Source organism: Balaenoptera acutorostrata, chromosome 1 (genome assembly GCF_949987535.1).
Source record: "Balaenoptera acutorostrata chromosome 1, mBalAcu1.1, whole genome shotgun sequence".
In the NCBI taxonomy this organism is placed as follows: Eukaryota; Metazoa; Chordata; class Mammalia; order Artiodactyla; family Balaenopteridae; genus Balaenoptera; species Balaenoptera acutorostrata.
This window is the reverse complement of record NC_080064.1, coordinates 165,425,963-165,453,106: the sequence shown is the minus strand read 5'-3', so window position 1 is coordinate 165,453,106 and position 27,144 is coordinate 165,425,963. Positions and strand designations below refer to the sequence as shown.

General features: G+C 49.0%; 1 protein-coding gene across 4 annotated transcripts in view; it reads right to left on the bottom strand.

Moving 5' to 3' along the window:
- LOC103016856 (ras-related protein Rab-7b-like) overlaps positions 1-27,144 on the bottom strand; it is an 85,211-nt gene that overhangs the window by 18,481 nt on the left and 39,586 nt on the right. For 3 of the 4 annotated variants that reach the window (XM_057545315.1, XM_057545320.1, XM_057545324.1), the window contains one exon: positions 11,416-11,593. The exons of the other annotated variant lie outside the window; for it this stretch is intronic. The gene's annotated coding sequence lies outside the window, so the exon portion shown is untranslated. Of the gene's footprint in view, positions 1-11,415; positions 11,594-27,144 lie in introns of those variants that run through there. 4 annotated transcript variants of the gene reach the window in all.

Genomic DNA, 27,144 nt, shown 5'->3' with positions numbered 1-27,144 from the left:
CAACTACACCAGTCAAATTGTTGTACAAAGCCATGTTAGTTCAGGCCTTCTGGGAAACCGATACCAAGATGGCAAGAGATTTTTACTTGGAAAAATGTCAGAAGGACAAAGAAGAGGGAGCAGGAGAAGGAAAGAGAGCCTACAGATGGTGGTACAGGTCTGGCCCCTGTGGAGGGGCCAGAGAGGAGGAAGGATGAGGTGGGAAAGTCTCAGACTTCAGCTCTATTCTAAGAAAGCTTCTGCCAAGCTGATGGGAAGTCTCCGAAGCAAAGTGGCTCATCTAGGGAGTCCCCATCCTGCAAGAATGGGCCTGCCACAGACCTCTGCCTTGCATAGTCATTGACTGGGACCAGCCCTGGGGAAGCCTGGCCTCCATGCCAGGGCCACGTTGGATCCCGCTGGAGCCATCAGTCAACCTTTCTCCCTCCAGTGGAAGATCTGAGCGACACATTTTTATGGCTGCCAGGCAGACAATTCGCGAAAAGCCATGTCTAAAAAAGCCTGGTAGAGACTTCCCTGGTGGCGCAGTGGTTAAGAATCTGCCTGCCAATGCAGGGGACACGGGTTGGAGCCCTGGTCCAGGAAGATCCCACATGCTGCGGAGCAACAAAGCCCGTGCGCCACAACTACTGAGCCTGTGCTCTAGAGCCCACGAGTCACAACTACTGAAGCCCACGCGCCTAGAGCCTGTGCTCCGCAACAAGAGAAGCCACTGCAAGAAGAGAAGCCCCTGCAAGAAGAGAAGCCACTGCAATGAGAAGCACGCGCACTGCCACGAAGAGTAGCCCCCGCTCTCCGCAACTAGAGAAAGCCCGCGTGCAGCAGTGAAGACCCAACGCAGCCAAAAATAAATAAATACAATAAATAAATTTATTTTAAAAATTAAAAAAAAACTAAAAGCCTGGTAATGATCCTTGTGAAAATGTTTGTGACTCAGGTACCAATAGGAATGAATCTTACTCCAAGAGACCACTGCTTATTTGGATGATTTTGAAAGTCAAGGGACAATAGTGGATTCTCCTTACAGGGGTTGGGTAGGGACTGGCTCTGGTTCTAGGTCTCGAGCTCTGTCCCACACACTGTCAGTGCTCCGTAGAGTTTATTACGGTAATAATAGCAATAATGACCACCACAACAATAACAATAGAACAGAACAGAATAGAAAAGAACAGAACTAGGTTCTCATGTTTGCTAAGTGTGATGCTTTCCATAAAAATCCAGGGCTGAGATCACGGCAGAAGTGGGTTTTTTTCCTCTCATATATAACTTCCAAATTATGGTAACTGCTATACTCAAGACACTCTTCAGTTAGAGAAGGACGGGGAAGCTCATGGAAGGAAAGGGAGGCTGGCAGGATATTCCCATATCCCATTTCCCAACCGCTGACACACTGTGCAGAACAGCATGTAATAATCACGAGCACCACTGAATTAGCATCTCCTACCTGGCAGCCTGGGAACTGGATGTTTTTACATATATTTATTATCTGGATTCCTCAACACAGGCTCACAAGATAATTTTTAATTGAGAAAACGAACTCGTCCACAGTCATGCTACAAGTGGCAGAGCCAAAATCGGGTTCTGGGTCTGCCTAACTCCAAACTCCATCTTTTTTCCACATCTTCTGAAAAGATTGGAAGCAGCTTTTGAGTGACACCACACTGCTTTTCCCGTGGCATTAGGACCAAATTCTCTAGCCTGGCATTTGAGAGTCTCCATGACCCGCCCCCATCCTCCTGTCCCCCACGCTCTGGGGGTTCCTTTCTCCAGGACTCCAGCCAGGTCCCCCCTCCCTTCCTTCTCTCCCCACCCCTCCCCCACTGTCCGAACCCACCCTCGCTTTTTTTTTTGAAGGAGCCACTAGTAGGGAGAGGAAAATTTAGAGATTATAGGTTCACGGTGTATTCACAATAGCCTTTTGTGTCTGCCAGGATCTTTTTTTTTTTTTTTTTTTTAATTAATTAATTTATTTATTTTTGGCTGTGTTGGGTCTTCGTTTCTGTGCGAGGGCTTTCTCTAGTTGCGGCAAGTGGGGGCCACTCTTCATCGTGGTGCGCGGGCCTCTCACTATCGTGGCCTCTCTTGTTGCGGAGCACAGGCTCTAGACGCGCAGGCTCAGTAGTTGTGGCTCACGGGCCTAGTTGCTCCGCGGCATGTGGGATCTTCCCAGACCAGGGCTCGAACCCGTGTCCCCTGCATTAGCAGGCAGATTCTCAACCACTGCGCCACCAGGGAAGCCCTGCCAGGATCTTTTTAAACACTAACTAGTTAATCCTTACCTTCCCTTTGTTCTTTCTCTGTGCTCTGTGCTCTCAACACAGTAGATTCTCAATACACATTTATTGGCCAGTTCGTTAATTCTGTTAATAAATACTTGTCACAAGGGCATTAAGTGCATTTGCAACACACTGACTGCACCACAATATGTAACACTGGTTTCAGATGACCTTGATGTAGAATGTTTTGATTATTAAAATATTGTCTTCCAACTGGACGAAAGGAACTTAAGGGAAGGAAGAAATGTAGAATGAGCCGCAATTCTCTTTTTCTTTTTTTTATTGAGGCATAGTTGATTTACAATGTTGTGTTAGTTTCTGGTGTAACAAAGTGATTCAGATATATAGATAGATAGATAGATAGATATAGATACATACATATATATATATATACACACACTTTTTTTTCATTTTCAGATTCTTTTCCATTATGGTTTATCACAGGATATTGAATATAGTTCCCTGTGCTATACAGTAGGGCCTTGTTGTTTATTTATCCTATATATACTAATTTGCATCTGCTAATCCCAAACTCCCAAGCCTTCCCTCCCTCACCCCTCTCCCCTTTGGCAACATTTGTCTTCTATGTCTGTGAGTCTGTTTTGCAAATAATTTCATTTGTATCATTTTTCTATTCCATATATAAGTGATATCATATGATATTTGTCTTTCTCTGTCTGACTTCTTTCACTTAGTATAATCATCTCTAGGTCCATCCATGTTCCTGCAAATATGAGCCACAATTCTTTATCTGCAACTCTGGAATCCAGAAAGCTCTGACAGCCATAGTGTTTTTTTCCCAAGGTTTGAGGCAAACTCCCAAGGTGGTACAACTTGACCTGAACCAATGTAAGACTATTGGTTTATCCGCCTACTATGAATATTCATATGTTTCACTGCAGAAATACTAATGTGTTGCTTGCAGAGTGCTGCTCCAGACCCCCTTGTGGTGTTATGTAATGTACAGTTTAGGAACTGGATTACTTATCTAAATCTGAAAAATTCTGAATTAGAAACATGCCTGGGGCTTCCCTGGTGGTGCAGTGGTTGAGAATCTGCCTGCCAATGCAGGGGACACGGTTTTGAGCCCTGGTCTGGGAAGATCCCACATGCCACGGAGCAACTGGGCCCGTGAGCCACAACTACTGAGCCTGTGCGTCTGGAGCCTGTGCTCCGCAACAAGAGAGGCCGCGATAGTGAGAGGCCCACGCACCGCGATGAAGAGTGGCCCCCGCTTACTACAACTAGAGAAAGCCCTCGCCCAGAAACGAAGACCCAACACAGACAAAAATAAATAAATAAATAAATAAACAAAATAAACAAAAACAACACAAGTCTGGGACTTCCCTGGTAGCGCAGTGGTTGAGAATCTGCCTGCCAATGCAGGGCACACGGGTTCGAGCCCTGGTCTGGGAAGATCCCACGTGCCGCGGAGCAACTGGGCCCGTGAGCCACAACTACTGAGCCTGCGCGTCTGGAGCCTCTGCTCTGCAACAAGAGAGGCCGCAATAGTGAGAGGCCCACGCACCGTGATGAAGAGTGACCCCTGCTTGCCGCAACTGGAGAAAGCCCTCGCACAGAAACGAAGACCCAATACAGACAAAAATAAATAAATTAATAATTAATTAACATAATAATAATAATAATACCAATGATAATAATAATGTCAATGATTGCTGACTCTCACTGAGCACTGAATATGTGTCAGGCATTGTCTAAATGGTAAAAACACATTATCCCATTTAACCCCATAGCAACCCTATGAGGTAGCCCTTTCGAAGATAAGGAAACTATGAAAGAGCTAAGTGATGCAGCAAGTTCACACAGCAACTGAATGAATGAAGGAGAAGATGAATGGACACTAAGAAAGCAGGTGGGATCTTAGTTTCCCGACCAGGAATCGAACCCACGGCCCTTGCATAGGAAGCTTGGAGTCTTAACCACTGGACCACCAGGGAAGTCCCATCACTTTTCTTTAAATAAATAAATAAATAAATAAATAAATAATATAAAATAAAAAGAAAAAAACCTAACGTAATAAGATAACATATATAAATTGCCCAATTGTCCAAAACAATCTTACTCAAAAAATACTAGCTTCCTTCCCTATCTATAAAATAGAACTAGTCTTGCCTGCTTCTCCCTACCTTACAGGGGTTGGGTGCCAGTGGGACAAGGTATCAAATATGAAGACATTCTGTGACCTATATCTCTATGGGACACAGCTTCCCCCCATCATTCTCCTGGGGAAAGTGCGACGTTGATTTCCCAGCACTCGCTGGCCTCCCGTGGCATGTGTCAATGACTTAGGACCCAGCGTGATGATTTTGCCAGTGGGCTCCAAAGCAGACAGGTCAGTGAGGCCTCTGACATCTTACACTCCCGTCTGCCTGATGGTAAGTGAGCTGCCTCTAGCTCCAAGTAAAGCTCAGGAGAGGGGACGGACCACCTCCGTGCCCTTCGGGGAAGGACTAGGCCCCGGGAAGGCAGCCCAGAAGACCAGATGTCAGAGCGTAGAGTCCATGAACCAGACGGGTGCAGAAGGGAAAGCCTCTCTAAAGACCAGCGCCCCTACCAGAGACGGCTGGAGGCTGAGCTTCCCAGCAGCCCGCGGTGGAAGGGAGGCTCTGAGCAGAGCATGCGTCTCACCCGGTGCTGCGGCCCCTGGGGAAGCTGGGGTCCAGGGACAGGTCCTGGGAGGCTGATGAACACCTAAGATGGCCCAGGTGTGAAGACAGGGCCACGCTTGGGGGCTGTTGAACAGGATGGTGGACGGGGTGGGTGGCTGGATGGGAAGGAGATTGGGCCCAAAGTGCAGAGCAGGAACCAGAAAGCCAGAGGTCGTGAGGCCAGAGGCAGAGCAAGCTCAGAGAACTGCACCCACCTACTGACCTTCCTGATCCTCTTTCTGACAGCCAGCCTCACAACCAGACAAAGGCACTCACCCTCCCCTCTTAGCCCCATTTCCACATTAGAAAGCCCCAAAAAAACATCAATTATCTGCTTCCGTTTTAGAAAGTCTTTAAATAATTAATGATTACGGGATGGCTTTGAACTCCTAAGATAGGAGCTGCTATGGTAATATTATTATTGTTTTGGAAAATAATATGTCTCCAATCACTAGCTTTTGCTAAAGGGTCTGTTATCTTACCCTTGGGGGTAGCTGTTTGCAAGCTGATTAATTAGAACTCCATTTTTCGGACTTTTTAATTTAGATGTTAATAAATTCAATACTTTTATCCATTTGTTGTCCCAAATAAGATCCTTTGGGAATAACTTCTCATTTACGATAGTGACCTGGGCAAGACGGCTCATAAAACTGTATTAAGAATGCCTTCGAGAAACGATGAAAATTTCATTATGAATATACAGTCCTCTTGCAGGCCTCCAAATTACTAGACCCAAGACACAGCCCAAACTCCACCATTAAGTTGAATTAATATTCCTGTAAGAACCGTAATCCTTACACAGTCTGATTTTCTGTTTAATTTCTCAACCCAAGCATACTGACTTTTCCATTTAATTGACTTTGCCTCAATCTTTACCCAAAGGAAAAATAAGATACAGAAGCAGAGGGAAAATGACTTCAATTGCGTCTCTCTGCCCTTCCGCTCAGAGGCTGCCCCACTCCACGCTCTGGGCTGAAAGGCAGCCCACCTGGAAGGAGAGACACGGCCCTCGTCCATCAGGGGACCTGGGGACCTGCACAGGGGGCAGGGAAGAGCCCATGTGACATTGGGCACCCTTTCTCAAGATGAAGGTGCCTGAAGATGGCACCCAGGACAAGGGGTGGTCAGAGATTTAGGGGAAGAGAGGGCTTCTGCCCATCCAGGAGGACCAGCTCCCAGCCCTGATGGGAACGACAACCAGCAGCCTCTCTGGGTCTCGGGGCTCTGTCTTGGGGCTGCACAGCAACACAGAACTGCTCTAGATATTTACCGCAGGGTGTAACCTTTCTCAAAAAGCCCCGCTGAAGAGAACCCCACCCGTCCTCTGGGCATCACGGTCCAGCCCCAAACTCTGCAGGGGGCCACAGCCTGGTCCCTGCACTCCCCGTCTCTCCCACCCTCCCCTCTTCTCTGCCCTGCTCCTCCTTTCTGTCACCTGGCCTCTGCTTCCCTTTCCTCCCTCACCTGCTCCCACTCACCCTGCGGGCTCTCCTTGAAGTCTTGTTTCACACTCCCAGTAGACCGTCATCGCTGAAACAATAGTAAAGATTCACCCATCACCCCTCAGTTACTTCAGGGTGATCAGAGGCAGCGGAACTACCCCCAAACCACATCTGGAATGTGAGAGGATGGTTTCATAAGCTGTAGCCCCAGTCGCGCCTCTGTTAGCTGCTCTTCGAATGAACCTCGTTCCGCGACCGCGGTCCCTGGCGTGAGGTGGGCGCTGTGTGGGAATGAGTAGGGTTGCGGTGACACACGCCTGTCCCCCCATGGAGTGCCACAGTGGCGGGCAGGTCTGGAGACGGCTCTGCCCGGCTAAGCCTTTCCTCACGGCTAGCTTCACTGGAGAGGCAAAAATGGCACCAACAGACCCAGGATGGGTGGATGGAAACATTTCCCTTCAAAAGGGAGCAGCCTACTCGGACCGTATGTTGAGAAGAGAGGTGAGAAAAGAAATCCCCCTGGATCCAAACACAGAACAAGCAGTCGGTGTGCGTGGAACAGGCAGCTCTGAACCCCAGTCACGGGGTAGCTTCCCTCCCGCTGTGTGTGCAGGGCCTGCTTCCTCGTGTCTGGGTGAACCGGTAACACCTATGTCCCGCGGCCACCCCCTTACAGCCCCCATCATGTCACACCGGGGGCTCAGCCTCTGTGCTCACCTGCCTCCCGTCTCCCTTCTGTTACCGACCCAGGTCCTTGGACTCTTCAATCACTAGAAATCGGTAAGAGTCCAGACGAGAAATCCAGGTAAGGCGGTACTGGGAGCAAAAACAAGTAACAGGTGCCCTCGCCCGCTCCCTGAGGAGGGTGCCAGCTGGCTCCTTAGACGGAGTTACGACAGATGCAGGTCCCTGGGTTGGGCAGGAGGCGGAGCTTAGGTGGCCTGCCCACCCCCTTGGCGGTGCTGTGTGCAAGGATCATGCACAGTCCCCTGCTTTTGCTCCTGGCACTCAGAAGTGACAGTTGATTTGTGGCCTTTTTGTATCTTATTGCTTATAGTTGCCCCAACTGCGCATACCTGCAGTTATTTTTAGTTTCTTTGTATTTTGTTGCTGGAGGAGACGTTTGTCCAGGTGCGAGCACTCTGGTAAAGAGTCCCAGGTCTCAGGGCCCAGGGCCTGTCTCCCTTCCACTCCCACAACGTTCTCAACTGTATCCACAGAATCTGACCCAGGGTGGGAAGAGTTCATTTATGTTTTTCCCCCCGTCACCAAAGCAGACAGGAGCCTGGCTGCACCAAGGTGAGAGGAGGTGCAGCAAGGGGTTAAGCCTGAAACCTGGCCCTGCCACCTTCCAGCCATGTGACCATGGGTGAGATACCTCCTCTATACCTCAGTGTTCCCCTCTATAAAATGGGGCTAAAAACAATGGATTGCGTTTGTATAGATTAAATGGCTTAATATGTATAAATTGCTTAGAACATTGTCTGCACACAGCAAGTTCCATGTAGGTGTTTGCAATTATTGTTAATAAGATGTTTAACCCCTTGAGGGTAGGGACTGTACTACTTTATCCCCAGATGTACTGCATCCCCAGATCTCCATCCAGTTTGTGGAACATAACAGCAAACTCATCCGGCGGAAAGGCATGGGAGAGAAACGAAGTTAGACTCAAGTCCCAGCTGTGTGATCTTGGATGAGTTATACGTTACAATGACATTCATTTTCGTGAAAAGCTTGCAAGTCTGATACGAGGATTGGAATGATGTTCGTAAAACCCTTATTAGCATAGTGCCTGGTGCTTCAGGACACTGGATAAATTAGTGGCCGTAATCTTTGATATTATTGCTGAATAAATGAGCACAGAGTGAGCTGCAGTCCCTCCAAGGATGGAATTACGTCAGTAAATCTTCAGGAAACCTGCATCCCCATGGGCAGGTCCAGCTATATAAATTGCGGGGTCCAGTGCAGAATGTAAAGGTAGGGCGCCTTGTCCAAAAATGATTCAGTATTTCAAGATGGCGACAGCAGAGCATTGCACCAAATATGGACCCTCCTTAGGGCACAGGAGTCATGCCCATGGGACCTGACCAGGACTAGTTTCAGCCGAAGGGACCAAGGCCCTCTTATTTTGTAATCAAGAGTCTCGGCCCAGAGAATTCGGGGGCCTCATGTCACTTCTCTTTTGGATCACTCAGCAGGGCGAGGCCGACAGCTCAGAGCTCCCAAGGCCAGGCCAACTGTCCTCAATGACTATCAGTTCCCAGCAGGGGCCCGAGCACTCCCTCCTGCAGCTGAGACCTCAGATCGCAAAAAGTGAATGACTCAAGGCCATCCTTTATCTTTGATTAAGTGTGGACAAAAAAATATACATGGTACCTGCGGCCAATTGAATTACTGGCCCTAATCTCTCACTGCCCCTGCTTGCCCTCCCCGCCTCCCCCCCCCCACCCCCCCGCCAGCGTATTGACCTCCACAGTAAGCTGGGTGCACCTCACTGCCCCTTGACTTTCGGCACGTCCATGTTACTTGCTTTGGTCAATGGGAACAGCTGGGCTTGCCCTCTGGCACACCTGCCTGTCACCATGGGAAGAACACAGTCTGCGTGGCCCCCGTCTCAAGGAAGAGGAGAGACACGTAAAGCAGACCTGGACCCACCTCGCAGTCTGCAGTCAAGCCCAGCTAAACGCACCCGAGACCAGCTGAACCCATCCAACCTGTAGACCCATAAGCGAGAAATATATACTCCTTGTTTTGGGCCAGTAAGCTTGGGGTATTTTGTTAAGCAGAGTCACTGTGGCAATAGCTGGTTGATATAGTACCTTGCAACCCAAAGAAACTGTCACTCATCCCCCAGACACTTATTGAATGGCTATAATGTACCAGGCACAACTTCTGGGGGTTTGAAAATGAAACACACACACACACACACACACACACACACACACACACACACCCTCCACCCACAGTCAAGTAACCATTTAGAGGAGAGAGCAAATCTGTGTAACCATTACATGGAGTGAGCAACTCTATTTTTATCTCCCAGTTTTTTGCAAGCGTATTCCTGGAAGCCCATTTTCCCATGGCAGGCCCCATGGCTCTCCTGGTCACTCCTGCATAATACAAGAGTTCTCCAGTCCTCATAATCACAAGTCTTGGTTTAATAATTAAAATTCCAGCCCAGAGGAATAGTCAAGACTCCACTCTTGATCCAAGCTGGAGACCCCTCCCTCCACTCCCGGATCTCACGCCTTGGAGGCAGCGAGGCTGGCTGGGTGGATGTGGTCACGGTCTTCTCTAGCCCCCCAACCATGGGCTTCTACTCCTCCTGTCCAGCTTTAGACCCACTGGAACTGGACTGAGGTGGGGGAAAGAGAAACAAGGAGTGGAGAGCAGAAAGTTCTCCCGTGACTGGCACTGCTGGGTGATCTAGCACCAACTTCCTCTTACGTGCGGGAAGATTCTTGTCTCATGTGCGTTTATGAGGGCACATCTGGAGACACCCTCAAAACTGGGGCTCTCTGGCCATCAGTTCCCTTGACCTGTGTCAAAGTACCTCTATTCATGTTGGTTCCTTACTCTTTCCTCAGCCTCTAAGCTATCAGTGATCCCTCCAGCTCCTTTCAGCTGTATCTCTCTGACCCTCCAGGTGACCCTCTAGGACAGGTCCTAAGATGGCCCACACTAACCCTCTCTCACACATGGTCCAAAGTGGTCCATGGGCATCACCCTGCACCCTTTGACCTGACAGATGCCAGGAGAGCAGGCCAATCCCAGTGTGGCAGAAACTTCTGCCTTGCTCCTCCCCTCACAAAGCTGCTGGTGAGCCTGTCTCTCGCCTTCTAGATTTTTCAGGGGGACTCAGACCGTGGACCGCTGTGTCCCCCAAACTAAAGGAGATCCATATTGACCTTTCTGGGTGATGTATTTAAAACTCTTCCATCTTGACTTGAGGTGAAGGAGGGTATACTTTCCATGCCCTCTGCTGGTCATGGTTTTCAGATAAGAAAATAGAAACCACTTGTTATTTTAGTGAAAAAAGGGTGAAAGAGTGAAACTTCCCTTGTCGGCAATACTCTGTGTGTGTTGTCACACATGCCAGGAGAGTAATGCATCCTGACTCCATGGGGAGAAGAAAATGAAGAGTCCACACTTGGAAATTTCCTGGGTTCTGCAGCATGCCTCTCTTCCCTTGGATGATTTTAATCTATACCCTTTTCCTGTAATAAACCACATTTGTGAATAAAACAGTGTAAGTGAGTTTCTGTGAGTACTTCTAGTGAATTATCAAAATTGAGGGTGGTTTTGGAACCTCCTGAACTTAGAATTGGTGTCAGAAGTGGGAGCAGTCTGATAGACTGTCCTCTCTAACTTCCCAGTTGGCTAACTTTTGCAGAAATCAGGTGCTGGTCAAATTCTTGGAAGGGCCAGAGGAGAGAGATTCAGGAGTGCCTCTCTAGCCCACCATAGAATTTCAGATTTATCACCATGGCAGTGATCCCAAAGCTCAGGAAGTTGTTGTGCTACCTGCAGTCTGAAAACTATGGAAACCACTGCTGCTTTTCACAGCGTCCCAATAGCCCTGAGGCAGGAGACTGGCTGGCAAACAGAGAATCCACTGGGAATACTCATGTTGGCCAGAGCACACGCACCTGCCGCCATGCTGGAGGAGAAAGAAGGGTTCTGACTGCTACTCTGGCTTCCAAATCTAGCTACAGGGCATCTCACTGGCAGAATTAAACCACTCTGCAAACAAGCAAGTTTGGGAACCAGCCTCTAGACTCCTAAAGAGAAGAGAGCTAGAGTCGGGTGAACGACTCCCCGCCTTGAGCCCCGCCTTGGGCTCAGCAGGAGTTCTCACTTGGAATCCACTTCCTAATTTTCCATCACCAATCTTTGATGCCCTCACTAAGAATGAGGGGTTTGAGACTCATGTGACTGGATTTTGGAGAGCTCCACGGCAAATCCTGCAAACAGTCTCACCACTCCTTTGAATGATGCATGTATGGTCCACGAGCTTCAACCACAAGCACCCTTTTAACGTTTCATTACACATGTAATGATTAGGATACAATAAACACTTGGAATAATGAAGGTATGAACATCATTCCATGTTTTACCCCAGTCTTCTGTTTGGGAATAATAGATGTGATCATACAGCCTGATATTCAGGTGAGACCCTTCTCTTCAGGACCCTTAGTTCCAAAATCTGCAATTAAAGGAGATAAATTAAAGAATTAATACTCATTTGGTAAAGGATAACTTGTTTATAAAACACTTCACCTGAATAATAGGGATTTCCAGATATTTACCACTTGTCAAAACAGAGGAAAGAAACTCTACAGTATTAAGAGCTATTGTGAGTTAAATACCAATTATTAATTAGGTGAAGTATCTCAGAAGCAGTTATGAAATCACTGGAGAATTACAATTGGTGTAACACATTGTTTTTATGAATGCATCTTTTTTATAAAAAAAGACCCAGCTATGCATTATGGGTATGGCATGGGTTGGTAAGTGCTTTCCAGAGGCCTCATGGGTGCATTTCCCATCTCCCTTGGATGCTAATCTCCTAAAGGGAAAGATTCTGTTGTCCGTGTTTATCGGTTAGAATGCTTTCAGCTGCAAAAACAGAATATCCCAGTCAAAATAACTGAAACAATAAGGACATTGATTATTTCACACATCAAGAAGTCTGGGAATATTCCCAGGTCTAGGGTTGGTTAATTCAGTGTAATGAAGTCATCAAGGACTTACTGCCTTCCACCTTTCCACTCTGCCATCCTCAGTGCCTGCCTGGTCCCCTCAAGGTGGCAATATGGCTGCCAGCCACCCACCCTAATGCAATCACATCAGAAAGAAGGAGGACAACCTCTCTTCCCATTTCTCTTTTTGTCAGAGGGACAATCTTTCCCTAGAAGACTTTTCTTGCTGGCTCCGTAATCAAGGCTGCGTCTCATGTGTGGTATGCTTGACCAGAAAGGAAGGAGGAGACTGGGAAATGTTATTGGTTCAGCAACCAGTAACCAACTCTGCTCTTTCCTGAAGCCATAGCTCAATGCTCTGCACATAGTAGGTGCTCAGTAGACACAAGCTAAGAAATAAAATATCCAAGAGCCAGCTGGGACCAGTGCTCACTCAATCAATCTCAATGTCCAGGCTCAGTAGCCTCCCGCACAGGCACCAAGAACCAGCCCCATTTTCCTTCCTCCTGTCCTGGAAGCGGCTGGTAAGGAAACAAGTAAAGGAACATTCTGTGTTTTGTCACTGTTGTGTTCTCCCATCTCCTGCAAGAGACTATGCGCCCAGACAGTGGAAGCCCAGAGACCGCACAGGAGAAGAGCTGCTGACAGGTGCATAATTGTCCCTGAGAAGATGAGAGAGCCAGTCCCGGGCTTGACCTCAGGAGGCCTGCCTTCAGATCAGGAAATAGAAGGGCTTTGTTCACATTCCCGGGGAAATTGAGGACAGCACTCTTGAGTTAAAACAAATGTGTCACGCAGGGCTCCCTTAGAGGAGCTAAAACCAAATGGCTTTCAAGAGAAGAGAACCGTAGTTCAGAGGCGAAAGGTGTCAGACTGCAGAGGTCCCCATCCCCAGCGGGGACCTGTGGGCTGGACACTCCCTCTTTCCTCAAGATGCAAATGGGGACCAACTAAAATGTCACAGACTCTTCCACTTGCCACAGTGACAAAATCGCATTGATCTCAGTAGCTCTGTGGCCTCTTACCGGCGTTCTCTCTGTGTCCACTCAGCTTCCTCCAGGAAACCAGAGGAAAGTGAGACTTCACCAAAGATCATGGCAAGTGAGGAGCTTGGACACGGATTTAGCCCCAGCTGACCCTGTGGCGAGAGCCGGAGCAGCCCAGAGGGAGCAGACCATTGAGGCAGAAGGAGGGAAAGGCATGCATCTTATACCTAAGGAAACAGAAGCCCCGGAGAGAGACACACAGGCACTTTGGCTCATTGGAGAAGCTAATGAGCCCACTCTCCACTCCTAATTAATTGTACAATCTTGGACAAGCCGCATAACCACTTTGAATATTGGTTTCTTCATCTGTAAAATGGAGTTAATTATGTCGACTGCACAGAGCTGCCGCGAGCATCAAGTGAGATGAGCTGGGTGGGGGGCGGATCTTCCTGGACCAGGACATCTCCGTGACCGTCCCCCTTCCTACCCCTCTCCCCACTCCACCTCGGGGCTCCTGGGGGCAGCAGGAGGCTATACATCATCACAGCACGGATGTTCTTCTCTCCCCAACACAGCTCTGAGCCTGCCAGTTGAGGGGGGATGAGGCAGGCAGGGGACCCCACCCATGAGTCCCCCCACTCGGAGCATCAGCCAAAGTCTGGACGGTTCCTTGGAGGAATCACAGACGCAGCCCTGCTCACCCCACTGCCTGGGAGCCATCTCTTCTTTACCCCCACAAAACTGCTGCTGTGACGTCCTGGCTCCTTCCTCCTGCCCCTTCCTTCCAAACCACCCTCCCCGGGCCTGCCCTCATGGGGGCTGCTGTCCCCACCCCCCAGCTTCAACCACCTGGCGGGAGCAGCTTTGTCCTTCAGAGACTAAGGACACCAGCCCCGCCTCCCTCCCACCTCGCCCTGGGCGTACCTGGACAGGACCCGCCCATGTCCCAGTTATGCTGTAGTCAGTGATGATCTAAGTGAGAACAAGAGCCCACGTGGACCAATCTGGAAGAGTGTCCTCAGGGAAGTCACTGTCTATAGAGATGAACTCTTCTGCTCCAAAGCTCCTGGTTCCTGGATGAGTGTCCTTGGCTATCCTGAGCATCACGCCCTGGCCAAACACCAGTTACCCTGCTTTCACGGTCCTTCTCATTCCCACAAGTCTCCCATTTGAATTGGAACTATCTCCTTCAGAGGAAACTTCCAGCACAAATAGAGATACCCAGAGCCCCCGGGCAGCCCTGGGGTGGCAGCCAGGGTTTCTGCTTGTGACTTCTTATAGGACTCAAGCAAGAAGCATTAAGCCTCCGGATCCTCTAAAGCTTGATGTGTAGACATGATCTCCATCACAAGGGAGTTGTAAGGAATAACTGAATAGCAATTGTATTTTTAAAGCACTTTGCAAAGTGTCACATAAATAACTCGTCCTGTAAGTGACTGTCATATATATAAAATGCTAGAGACGGTGGGGAAAAAATTACCGCCAGAGGCAGAGACACACACATTCATGTCAGGAAAGCAGGTCTCTGGGAGTAAGTCACCTGCAGTGTCCTGAGAATTAAATGTCAGCAGGGACCCTGTCCCTGGTCTTCATTTCTCGGTTGCCACAAGCAGTCAGCAGGAGACGTGTGTATGTGTTTTAAAAATCACCAGCACTAAAATCCACTTAAAATATTAAAACAGCCCTGATGTGGGAAACTTACAGTGGCATTGATTCTACCTATGATTGCTTTTAATTCTCTGCAAAGAGTGAGATGATCAGACATAACCATTATTTTGACATCCTATCTGTGGTCGCTAATTCTTTATTCTCTGAGCGCCGTGGAGCCTGTGAAAGGGAGTTTTCTTTCCCCCAGTAGCATGGCGTTTAGCATTACTTAGATGTCACATACAAGTACAGCTCAAGGCCAAACTTCCCCAGCCCCACATATTCCCTCCATGATTAATTGGACAGTGTTGAGTCAGCTTCATTCTCAGTGTGAAAAAATTCTCAGAAATAGAATACGATTGCGTAAAAGTCAGCACACAATCCTTTAGTGGGACAACTTTGGCATCCTAGCTCTGAGCTTGAAACAAACAAAAAGAGTCCCATCCTGGTGATAAGCCAAGCCTGATCTAAAATGGGACAAACGGGGAGCATGGAAAGGCCAACACTTTGAAACACCAAGAAAATAGACAAGACTCAAACGAGACTTGATCAAGGAGAGAGAGAATACAAGTAACATACAACAGGAATGAAACAGGTTATAACTACAAATACCTTAAACATTGTAAGAAAATGCATGAACAGTTTTGTGCCAATAAAGTTTAAAACTTGGATGAAATGAACGATTTCCTCAACTTACCGACTTCAAAGCAAAGAGAAGGCACGCTTCTGGGTAAAGATAGTGGATTGAACACATGCCTTTAACATTTTTCCCTCCCTTAAACCCCACTAAAACCACAGGAAAGGATTTTTTTTTAATTTGCCACCGTTCGGGTTTAATCCCTTTTCTGCCCTGTTGTGTGGTCTGCCGTTCATTTCCACTGAGCTCTTCTGTTGTGTGTGTGTGTTTTTTTAAGACAATCTCTGAGAGCAGTTTTCAATTCGCAGCAGAATTGAGGGAAAGGTACAAAGATTTCCCATACAGCCCCTGCTCCCCAAAGGATTTTTTTAGGAAAAAGACTTAAAATCCAGAAGCTGCAAATCAGAGGGACAAGTAGTAGGTAACTCAGCAGTCTTGAGAAGGTGGCGTGTCACACAGCACCACTGGCCCACGCCTCCTCCTGTTCGATGACCACTGCCCGAAAGACACCGGAGAGCAGCTTCTCCCTGGGCCATGGCTCAGCTGTGCCGGGTGCCTCTGTAGAGAAAGCTGGGGTGTCCACCTCGTGCTCTCCCGGGCTCCTCCCAAAGCCAAGAACACTCAGGGGCAGAAATAACACCATGGTTCTCCTCCCTTCTCTCCGAGCCGTCCCCTGGTGGGGGAAGGCCCTCCACTCCCTGTCCCCAAAAGGGCAGCACTTCTGCTCCCGACACGGGGTGGGGGAGGGGACCAGAGTGTGCGGGCTACACCGTCTTTTCTTCCCAACACCAGCATCACACCTGACACCCCTTTCCTCCGCGTGTGCTCTTCCCCCATGCGAAATAACTAACGCTGGAAAAAGGCTGTTGTGAAGCATCACCCCGCTCCCCCACCAAACCACAGCGCACGCCCAGACCCACTCTGCCCCTCCACTGGGCACTACAGCCCAGACGTGAGACCCTGCTATTCATACAGGGTGGATTTTCCAAATCTCCTATAGGCGTGAGGAAATAGAAAAACAGATTGTGTCTAACTTGTTTGCATTTAAACTAATTATAGGGCTTCCCTGGTGGTGTAGTGGTTGGGAATCCGCCTGCCAGTGCAGGGGACATGGGTTTGATCCCTGGCTGGGGAAGATCCCACACGCCGCGGAGCAACTAAGCCCGTGCGCCACAACTACTGAGCCTGCGCGCTAGAGCCAGTGAGCCACAACTACTGAGCCCGCGTGCCACCACTAATGAAGCCCCTGCGCCTAGAGCCCAGGCTCTGCAACAGGAGAAGCCACGGCAATGAGAAGCCCGCGCACCGCAAGGAAGAGGAGCCCCCGCTCGCCGCCACTAGAGAAAAGCCTGTGCACAGCAATGAAGACCCCAACGCAGTCAGAAACAATAAATAAATAAAATAATAAAATAAATTTATTTTTAAAAATAATAATTATATTTGGTAAATTAGAGGTAAATGACTCCCCAGTCACACAAGATTTTTAAATGTAATAGAATTTACTTCAAAATGTTTTAAATTTTCATTTCAAATGGAACTCTCAGAAACTGAATTCTTCAGCAATCTGGCCTCTCTTAGCTTTTGGCAGGTTGTAAGAAATGAGCGAAAGGAGAGTGGAAGTCGTGAACATTACCATACAAAGGAAGGTACTGTATTTTCTACACTAAGTGCCTTCCGATGTCAAGAAGGTAGAGGAAGAAAGTGTATTTTTAAAGGATAAAAACATTTCCAAATTTTCTGAATGGGATTTTTGCTTTTAATAATGAGAAGTGGTAACATTGATGGAGTGTCTGATCGGGGCCCACCCCTGAACCCAGAGCTGAACATACATTAACCCGTCCAACCCTCACAGCAACCCAGGCCAGTCGGAGCCACTATGGCCCCATTTTACAGATGAAGAAACTGAGGCTTGGTGAGGTTAAGTAATGAGGACTAAAATAATGCCTGCCATATCAAGTAAACAAAGGATGTTGCAGCCATCAAGCCATTACATTACAGTTGCCCAGACGGTGAGCCTTGAGGGAACTCAGGATGAGAAAACACAGGATCCTGGCCCCAGATAGCTGAGGTGCATATCAAAGGAATAAATTCAGTGAGCCCAGACTGCCGCATCTTCCCATACATAGAAAAGCACTAAATTCCTTAATGGGAGATATCTGGTTTTCTTTAATTAACAATAACCTTTTCACATTCCGACTACCTGCCCTTTGTTGCAAAAACTCCTATACACCCCGGCTCCTCACCTCACCTCCTCAGAGCAGTCTCTCAGAGTTATTTGAGATGCTGTCTCCTGGGCTTGAAGTCCTAAAAATGTTCATCGAATAAAACATACTCTCAACTTTTAGGTTACGCATTTATTTTTTTTCAGTCGACAGTAACTCATCCAGGGTCACACGGCTAGGAAATGGGGATTCTGAGTTTATCTGACTCAGAGCCTGAGTTTTGAGTCAACACATATCCTGACTTTTTTCTGCAATCTTGTCTAAAACTTCTCTATTTCTACTGCTTCTAATACTTAATTTTTGTCAGGCTTAAGAAAACTAAACTTCTGCCCAGAGAAAGAATGTTCTATCCATTTAGATGCTCACTTATTTCTTGGTCCACAGGGCAAATTCCAGAAGACAGTTTCTCTGCCAAGGTGAGTCAGAGCCCAGCGTGCTGAAGCTGCTGGACCGTTTGAGATCGAAGGCCTGGTGGCACCCAGCCCTCCAGGCATGCTTCCCTGAGATGCCTACTCTAACAGTTTTGTTTGTCCATTGGGGCTGTTGAGAAGAGCTCGCTGCACCTCGATTAGGCTGGTCCCCTAGACTTTGCCCACTGGCCTACAGCACTTGCACTGTCCCTCTGGGGTCAATCAGTCCCCCCTCCCCCGCCCCCAGAATACCCCTCTCTCATCCCTCCTGGACACACAGAACCCTCCCAGATTATCTGTGCCCCATAGTTACCAAATGGGCTCCCAACTGGCTCCCCTACTCTGACTCCTTTAAAGCACCCTACCCACCCCATAAACACCTGCCGCCATTGTAACTACCTCAGCTCAAGAACCCACGCCACCCACTTTGACCCTCCTCGTCAGCAGCAACCCCTAAACTCACCGGTTCCTCATTTCATTCCCTGGCTCGGCCTTTTGCATCTGACTCTGTGGTGACCTAGTTCTGGACCATCCATTCAGCTCAGACCTTGGCCCCCTCAGACTCTGCTTCCAGTGTTGGCTCCTTGGCTCTCCCTGCCCACACCCTACCACCCCTCGGGGTCCATGTCCCCCCACCCCTACCCTGCCCCAGTGAGAAGCAGACAACAGGATCCCATTAGGGAGAGAGGGAGGGAAAGACGTAAAGTGCTAGACGCTTTGCAATTGTCACTTAATCCTCATTCCTTTGCCGCTACTTGTAATTTATCCTCCACTTTACTCCAGAAATGGGTTAAGAAGCCTTGTGAGACTACATAAAAGGCCAACTAGCATGAATTAACAGCAGAAGCAAAAGAAGAAAGAGAAGTAACAGGGCACATAAACCAAGATTAAAGAGCCAAGTGTGTCCATAAAGTCTGTGCTGGGCGTGGGCCATAGCTTTGCCTTGAATATCCCCTGCAGCCAATAAGAGGAGGACCTGAGCAGTGGCTGAGGCAGGTATTGCCATTTCCCATTGACAGGTGAGGAAACTGACCGAAAGGTTAAGTGACTCAGCCAAGGTCACATGGCCGGCTGGTCGAAAGGCGGCGATGAGATTTAAATCTAGGCCTGCCCGAACAGAAGATGCTTCCTAAGTCTCTAAGACCCCCGGACTTCCTCCTGAACAAGAAGCATCCGTCAGCCTCTCTCAGCCACAGTGGTATCACCTGGATGATTAGAGAGAAGGCCACCTGGCTGCAGTGGGCTTGTCCCTAGGGGCCATGGCACTGAGGGAAGTGGCCTCCTACCGCTGCTCTGTAGGAGAAGCAGAAGCAATCAAGCTGCAGCCCTGCAGGACGGCCTCTACTTCTGTGTGACAGCCCTGCTTCCCTGCTTCACCCCGAAGCAGCATACAGCTAATAGGCTCATCATCTGGGGAGATAACATTAGCCTCGTCATTACCATTTCACTAAATAAGTCATTTTAAAGTAATTACATTGCACCCTAGAAAGAATTAGCTCTGGTTGACTTTTCCATTCCTGCTGATTATGGCATTGGCAGAATTCATTAGTCCTGTAGATAAACCAGAGTGTTTGTGGGTGCACTGGGTAGAGACAAGCTCACATGGGCTGGTGCCAGGAGCCTGGGTGCATTAGGAAAGCTCAAGTCTGTGGCTGGCAACATGGCTTTGGGTCTGCCCGTGACCGCTCCTGGGCCGCAGCCATTAGCCCTGAGAGCTGCATGAGGCTGGGAAAGGCCTCCTCACTGGTTGCTTTGCCCTTTGCCTCTCCGTTTGGTTCCAGGAGAAAATCTGTGAATTGACTTGTTAACCACTTTCCTCTCAATTTGAGAGTCTCAGAGAGCAGCTGGAGACAGTGCCCTGAGGGAAGGGGAGCCTGGACCCTGTGCTGAGGAGCAAGCTGGGGAGGACCAGTCCAGGAACACCGGGTGCTGTGCAGTGGACGCATGTGGACAGTCACGGGCTGGAGTTCCTCCTTGGCCACTGCAATGGATGGATGTTCATGTCCCCCCAACATTCATGTGAAACCTCATCCTCAATGTGATGGTGTTTGGAGGTGGGGCCTCTGGAGATAATTAGGTCATGAGGGTGCAGCCCTCATGAATGGGATTAGTGCCCTTATAGAAGGGACCCCCAGAGAGCTCCCTCACCCTCTTTCCATCACATGAAGACACAACAAGAAGATGGCAGTCTGCAACCTGGAAGAGGGACCTCCCCAGCACCGCCCATGCTGACACTCTGGTCTCAGACTCCCAGCCTCCAAAACTGTAAGATGTAAATGTTTGTTGTTTCACCCAGTCTATGGTACTTTGTTACAGCAGCTCAAATGGACCAAGACTGCCACCTACCCTTAGCCTCTTTAAGCCTCAATTTCCTCAGCAGTCAGCGGGAATAACAGTACCCTCTGGTAGGAGTGTTGGGAAGGCTGTCATTTGTAGTGTTAATAGCTAGATTTTAATGCAGTATTTACCACATGCTGGATACTGTTCTGAACACATAGACAAATCCATTTAACCATGATCAAACCTTATGAGGTAGGTACCATAATTATTCCCACTGTCAGATGAGAAAATTAGGATCAGAAAGGTAAATAATAACCAGGTGGCCCAAGGCCACACAGACAACGAGTGGCAGAGCTGGGCTCTGGAGCTAGATGGTCACCTCCACGCCCCTTGCTCTTAGCCACTATGCCCTGTCAATTAAATGAGATAAGGCATAAAACATTTCATAGAAATTCTGGCATATAGAAAAACTCAACTACTGTTAGCTGTTATTGCTGTTAACTTTGCACATTAGTGGGATGGAGAGGAAAGGCCAAACGGGAAATTCCACTGGAAGGGGCCCTATGACCCTGGGTTCCTAGCTTCCCACTGTAGCCCACCTCCCAGCAGACAGGAGTCCATTTCAGAAGCTGTTCCCTCCGTAGACACTGTAGTAATTTTTCCAAACACAGAATGTTGGGTTTGGGGAGCTGGGAAGGAACTGAATGACCCTCTAGCCCAGCTCCCCCACATTACAGATGAGGAAACTGAGGCCTGGAAAAGTCACAGAGTGGAGGCGGCAGGGGCCTGGGTCCCCTGACAGTTCCTCTACCGCAGGCTTGATGTCCTATGCTCTTATTTGCATATTGTTTTCCATAAATTTGCATATTGGGCTCCAGAGATTCAGCATGTGAAACAAAATAAAAGGATTTATGGATACTGAATTCAAACGTAATAATCAACTCGACATACTTGACATGCAGCACAGAGCCCAGGCTGCCAGGTAGGTGCTGAGGGCGTGGTGAGGGAGGACGAGCGTGCGGGAGGCAGCCTCGCTCTGAGCACCGTCAGGAGCGTCACCGAGTGCCCAGGACAACCAAGGAGCTGCTCCAAGGAGCCCTGAGACATCTCCATGACAGCCCACCACAACTGGGACACAGATCCAGGACACAAGTCTCTCCATACAGCCTTCATGAGGCCCCGAGAGGCGAGGCAACTTCCCTAAGATCACTGGACAGCTTATGACAGAGCCAAGACAAGGACTCCAAGCCCCATAATGACGTCCACCTTCCGGGTGAAGCTGCCAGGAGGCCTTTCTGAAGTGCAATCTCTTCCTCCTCTGGCTGAGGAGGGGGAGCCTCTAATCCCCTGTTGGCTCAGAGCTGTCCCCCTAAGGAATTGTCCCCTTGGAAAAATCCAGAGGCCACGAGCAGATGAGCCCAAGGACGAGTAAGCGCTGGGCTGTACGGACACGCCCTGGGTCGTCCCGGGGGCACAGCCCTGGAGCAGGCAGGCCCCAGGGCTGGTCTGCTTGGCCTGAGGGTGTGGTCGGGAGGGAGAGAAATAAAAACACCCACCAGAGCCCACGTGGGAAAAAAGAGAGAAGCCAAGGAAGCAGTCACCACCCTGCTGGAAAAGAACAAGCAGGACTGACCCAGGAATGCCCAGCTCTCTCCTCTAGAGCCCAGGGGTGAGACATTAGCATGAGGCTGGGTGGAGGGCAGCTCCAGATGCTGGAAGGGACTCAGGAAGGGGGTCCTGAGAGATCCAGTTAAAGAGAGACTGTACTGAGGACCCTGGGGCGCCAGGAACTCAGTGAGAGTAAAAGGCCAGAGACAGCCCAGAAGACACCCCTTCAGTCTGCAGTGGTTTTCCTTGCAGTCACTTGGCTAAATACAGGGAATTTGCTGATTAATTCATGCAAGGGCTTGCCGATCACAGATTGCAGGGAAGCACCTTCTTCTCCAGAGACGGTGAGAGACAGCGTGGAAAACCATCTTCTGGACTGGACTGAAATTGTGCCTGGGGTGGGCAGATGGGCCTTCAGGGGCTCAAGTTCAGGGTCCTGCAGACCCTTCCTCTCTGGTCCACGGCCCCGGACTTCTCTCTCTGCCTGGCTGGGAGGCTCGAACTGAATGGGCTATAATTTGAGTTTGGGCATGTTGGAAAAAAGTAAAGAAACTGTCCTCTTCTTCACCTTCATGGGGGGGGTGGAAGGAAGTGGCAGGGTGGGTGGGGCATTTGTAGGCCGGGGAGGGACAAAAGGAAAGCACGGGTGGAAGGAAGAGCCCCAGCAAAGGTAGCATGCTTGGTGATTGTAGTTAATATCGAGCCATCCTGCATGATTAAAACACAGTGATGACACTGGGGTGGAGTCTGGAAAGATGGCTTGGGACCCATCCAAGGAGGCTCTTGGACACCGTGCTAAGAGTTTGACTATCATTCTGCTGGCAACAGGACACCACTGAGAGCTCTGAGAAGGAGCCAGAGTGATGCACTGATGCTTTAGGAAGCAATTCCCGATGCAGGGGACAGAGAGGTAAGAGCTTGAAAGGAGAAGAATTAATTAGGAGGCCTCTGCACCGGGACAGGCCAGGCGAGACAAGGGAATAGCCTGAATTCAAGCAGTGGGAAGGAAAGGGGGAAACAAGGAGGGAGTGAAAAGAGAACTGACAGGAATCAGTGATGGATCAGCTATGAGGATGAGTGAGAGGAAGGCGTCAAAGATGACTGAGCTTGGGACTTCCCTGGTGGCGCAGTGGTTAAGAATCCGCCTGCCAATGCAGGGAACACAGGTTCAACCCCTGGTCCTGGAAGATCCCACATGCCACGGAGCAACTAAGCCCGTGCGCCACAACTACTGAGCCTGAGCTCTAGAGCCTGTGAGCCACAACTACTGAGCCTGAGTGCCACAACTACTGAAGCCCGGACAACTAGAGCCCATGCTCTGCAACAAGAGAAGCCACCGCAATGAGAAGCCCGTGCGCAACGAAGAGTAGCCCCCACTCGCCACAACTAGAGAAAAACGCACACGCAGCAACGAAGACCCAACGCAGCCAAAAATAAATATATTAAATAAATAAATTAAAATTAAAAAAATGACTGAGCTGGGAGCCAGAACGGCTAGACGATGACATTAGGTGACATCAAGGATTTGGGAGGGGCGGGTGCGAATTAGGTATAAAGGGAGAAGAATGAGTTCATTTGGCAACATGGAGAACCTCAGGTGTCTTCAGGACAACCTTGTGGAGATCCCCAGAAGGCAGTTGGAAACTCAAGACCAAGTCAGAGGTAGTTGGGCTGGAGAAAGGATGGGGATCTGGGGGTTGACCTCATTAAAGGAGCCAGAGAAGGAGACTGAGAAGGAAAACAGGAGACATTGAGAAGGAAACCCTGAAGAATTCTGAGCAGATAAAGGTGAGGACAGACAAATCCTCAGTAGCTAGCAATGGCGGTGGCGGGGGGGGGACCTATGGGTAGGTAGCAGGAGTCAAAAAGGCAAAAACAAAAAAACTCTAGAAGATTTTTTGTGAGAAAGCAAAGTCCCAGAGTGTACAAGGCCACTTCCACTCCCAGGACCTGTCTGGGAAAATAATAATTTCATAAGAGTAGTGAACAGGAAACATGCAAATATCCTGGATTATTCAAAATGGTTTATACATCTCAGGTTATTAAGACTGCATTCTTCAGATTAATTTACTCAGTGAATTCAAACGGAATCTCTTCATAACTTTATAATCATCGATGGCGTAAATATTTTTAAAAACCCGCAGTTACCGTCAGCTCCATCCTTCAGCGGCTCAAGCCAAAAATATTGTAATCATTCTCGACTCTTCCCTCCCAGTCATACCCCATACCTAACCCGACAGCAGATCCTATAAACTTTCCTCACCACCTCCATGTCTGCAAGGCTGGTCCAAGCCACAAAATGCCTGATATTTTGCGGGTACTCAAAAATCGAAGCTGAATGAACGAACCTCCAGCTTATGGGATCACCCTCCCCACCTTCTGAATCTCTGTCCACTGGCTCTATATTCAGCTCTGCCAACAGGGGGCGCCAGCTGTGCAGGTGAACCCGCTCCGCAATTATTCCTACAATTGTAAAACCTGCCCCCTTGTGGTACAGCCTCCCCTTCCAGAGACACCAGCTTCTCAGAGGTCTGAGTTTCAGTTTGATGGGGTCTCTCTAAATTTCTGTGTTTTAATAATTCCAACCTCTTCCCTTTGTTCACTCAGCCCGACGCAGTAGCTTCCCACAGCTGTTACCTCCACGGTACCTTTAAGTACTCTTTTTATCCATTCAATTACTAGTTATAACTTTTTACCTAGATAACAATTTGCTGCGTTTCATTCTTTCTGTTCAAATAAACGTTATGGTTTCTGTCCCCCGATGGACCGTGGCAGATACAACTCACCCCTCAGGAGAACCACCCATAGCCTACAGCCTTCATACCTGGCCTTCGACCTGTAAATCAGGTGCTGAGAGTTGGGAAGGGCTCCAGCCCTCATGATCTAGGAAAGAGTGGAGGAAAGTCCTTGTTCACACTCTCTTCTGTTCCACAGACTTGCCTGAACTCCAAGATGCAGCTAGTGCCCTCATGGTTCCCTGTGCCTGTCTCCACCGCATGCTGAAGCCACTTGTTTTTACACACGTCTCTCTCCTCAGACTATAGAGACTTACCCACAGGAGGGATCCTACCTTATTCATGTAGCCCATTGGCCAGCATACCTCCCTGCACACAGTAGGAGCTCAGTAAGTTTGATGAGCCTAATAAACATCGGTAATCCGATATTCCAACATGATATGAAAGCCACTTACTTGTTTTAATGTGCTATCCAATCTACTATAAATACACACACACACACAAAATTCTATGTGGCAGTAAAAACAAAATAGAAAAGAGAGAGAGAAAAAAATTAGTCTGCTTTAATCACCACAATGCAAAATGGGACTTACAGACAGGAAAACATGACCAGTCCCCAGTGAGTCTCTCTCCTCATAATGTTCGGCTATAATTATGTTTGCATCATGTCTGCATGTTATTATTTACATTTCCGTGTTGGTTGGTGTTTGTACAGTTGGCAGGGTTCCCGAGGAAGCTTTCCTTCTGAGGCCAGAGACGGCTGCATGTCTCCTGGAAGGGTTGCTGAGGTCCCCAAACAGCTGAGCTCCTCCAGACGACACCAGCCTCTAAGACCAGGAGAACCTGCCAGCCAGGCTTTCCTTCTGTCTCAATCGATCCAAAATCTCCCTCTCTCTCTCCTTCCTCCTCCCCCCCCCACCCCACCCCTCCGTCCTTCTCATTTCTGGGAGAGCATCTATTAGAATCACTTGTGAAATAGATAACGACCCCTTTATAGCTGCTAGTGCTTCCCCTGTGTAATTAGGAAGTGCATTGTTGTGTAATTCAGAAATTAATTAGTAGTAAATGTTTCAAGAACGCAGGTGGAAGCGGGAGGCCAGCTGCACTTCCTCGGCCAATCATCTGGATTGCTTTCAGCTCCAGGGGAATGTTTCTGGCCTCTCCCAGGGGCTTTCCGCGAGTTGGCCTTTTCTTCTTCACCCTGGGTGGTGGGGACACAGCTGCAGAAGCTACAGCTGGCTGCACATCAAGGTGCTTTGACCCAGTGCCGGGCAGCAGCCACAGAACGTGGCTCTCAGCTGCCCAAAGAGCTCTGGGGGCGCTTCCAGCCCAGGGAGTGGAGGAAGTGGACGTTACCCAGCAACCTGAACCTCAGGAGGCCAAGGATACTGCCCTCTCTGGGGAATAGCCTGAAATTCTTTCCCTCTGATATAGAAAGGCAAAGCACCCCAGGCAGGATCCTGGCACAGAAGACAGGAAGAAGCAAGGAAGGCAGTTGGCTGCTTCCTGGTCCAGCAGGTCCTGGGGGGATGCAGCGACGGCCTCAAAGTCACAGCCCAGGCTTTTCCAAACAGGCTCTGTCTTTTCCTATGCTCTTCCCTCCTCTCATGCTCTTCCCTCCATCTGGAACAGCTTTCCCTCTCATTTACTGGTGCCCGCACAATCCCTACAATATAGCTGATGCATAATTAATATTTACCAAATGACTGAATGAAGTCCCAGCTGCCCAATCCCTACCCATCTTGCAGGAAACCTGCTCCCTTTCCTGAGACAGCATTAACCTTTCTCTCTTCTTGTGGCCTGTCTTTTCTGTACCTCTCTTCCAGCACTGATGTTACACTGTTTCAAATTGTGTTACTTGTGTAGGAGTCTGTCTCCCCCATTCGCCTGGAAGGTTCTGGGAGGCAGAGACCTCTGTTATTCATCCCTGCGCCACCCACCATCCCACCATCCCACCTCACCCCCCCTACACCTCCCAGGGCGAGCCCTGAGCCTGACTTGTAGTTGGTGCTTAAGACGTTTCCTGATCGAATTACTGAGTAGAATTGAAGAGCATGGCTCCACGCCCTGAGAACCCGCCCCACTGCCCTCAGGAGGCTGAGGGCATTCCACTCCAGGTCTCCAGGAGTAGCCTAGGGGCCAAACAGAAGCCCCTCGTGCCCACTGGGTAAGCCCACTGTGCAAATCCACACGTGAGTGTCTGTGAGGTTCTGGAACGGGCTCCCTGCCAATCCCTCCCAGAGCATAAGTAGAATAACTGTGACTACAGGAACATTTGGGCTTGAATTCCATCACCAGATAATGTCTCTCATCTCCTAATCTTCTCTTCCTTGCTGAATTCAATTCGATTCAACAAGCCGAAATTGAAGGCTTACACTATGCACAGAACCACAATACCTTCTAAATCCCAGAGAATTCCCATGTGCTTTCCTGTGTTTTTACTAACTGAGCCGTTCCCCTCTGTGAATATTCAGAGGCAGATCGCTGGTCTGCAGGCCTCCCTGGGGGGCTGGCGTCCTCAGGGCCAGGA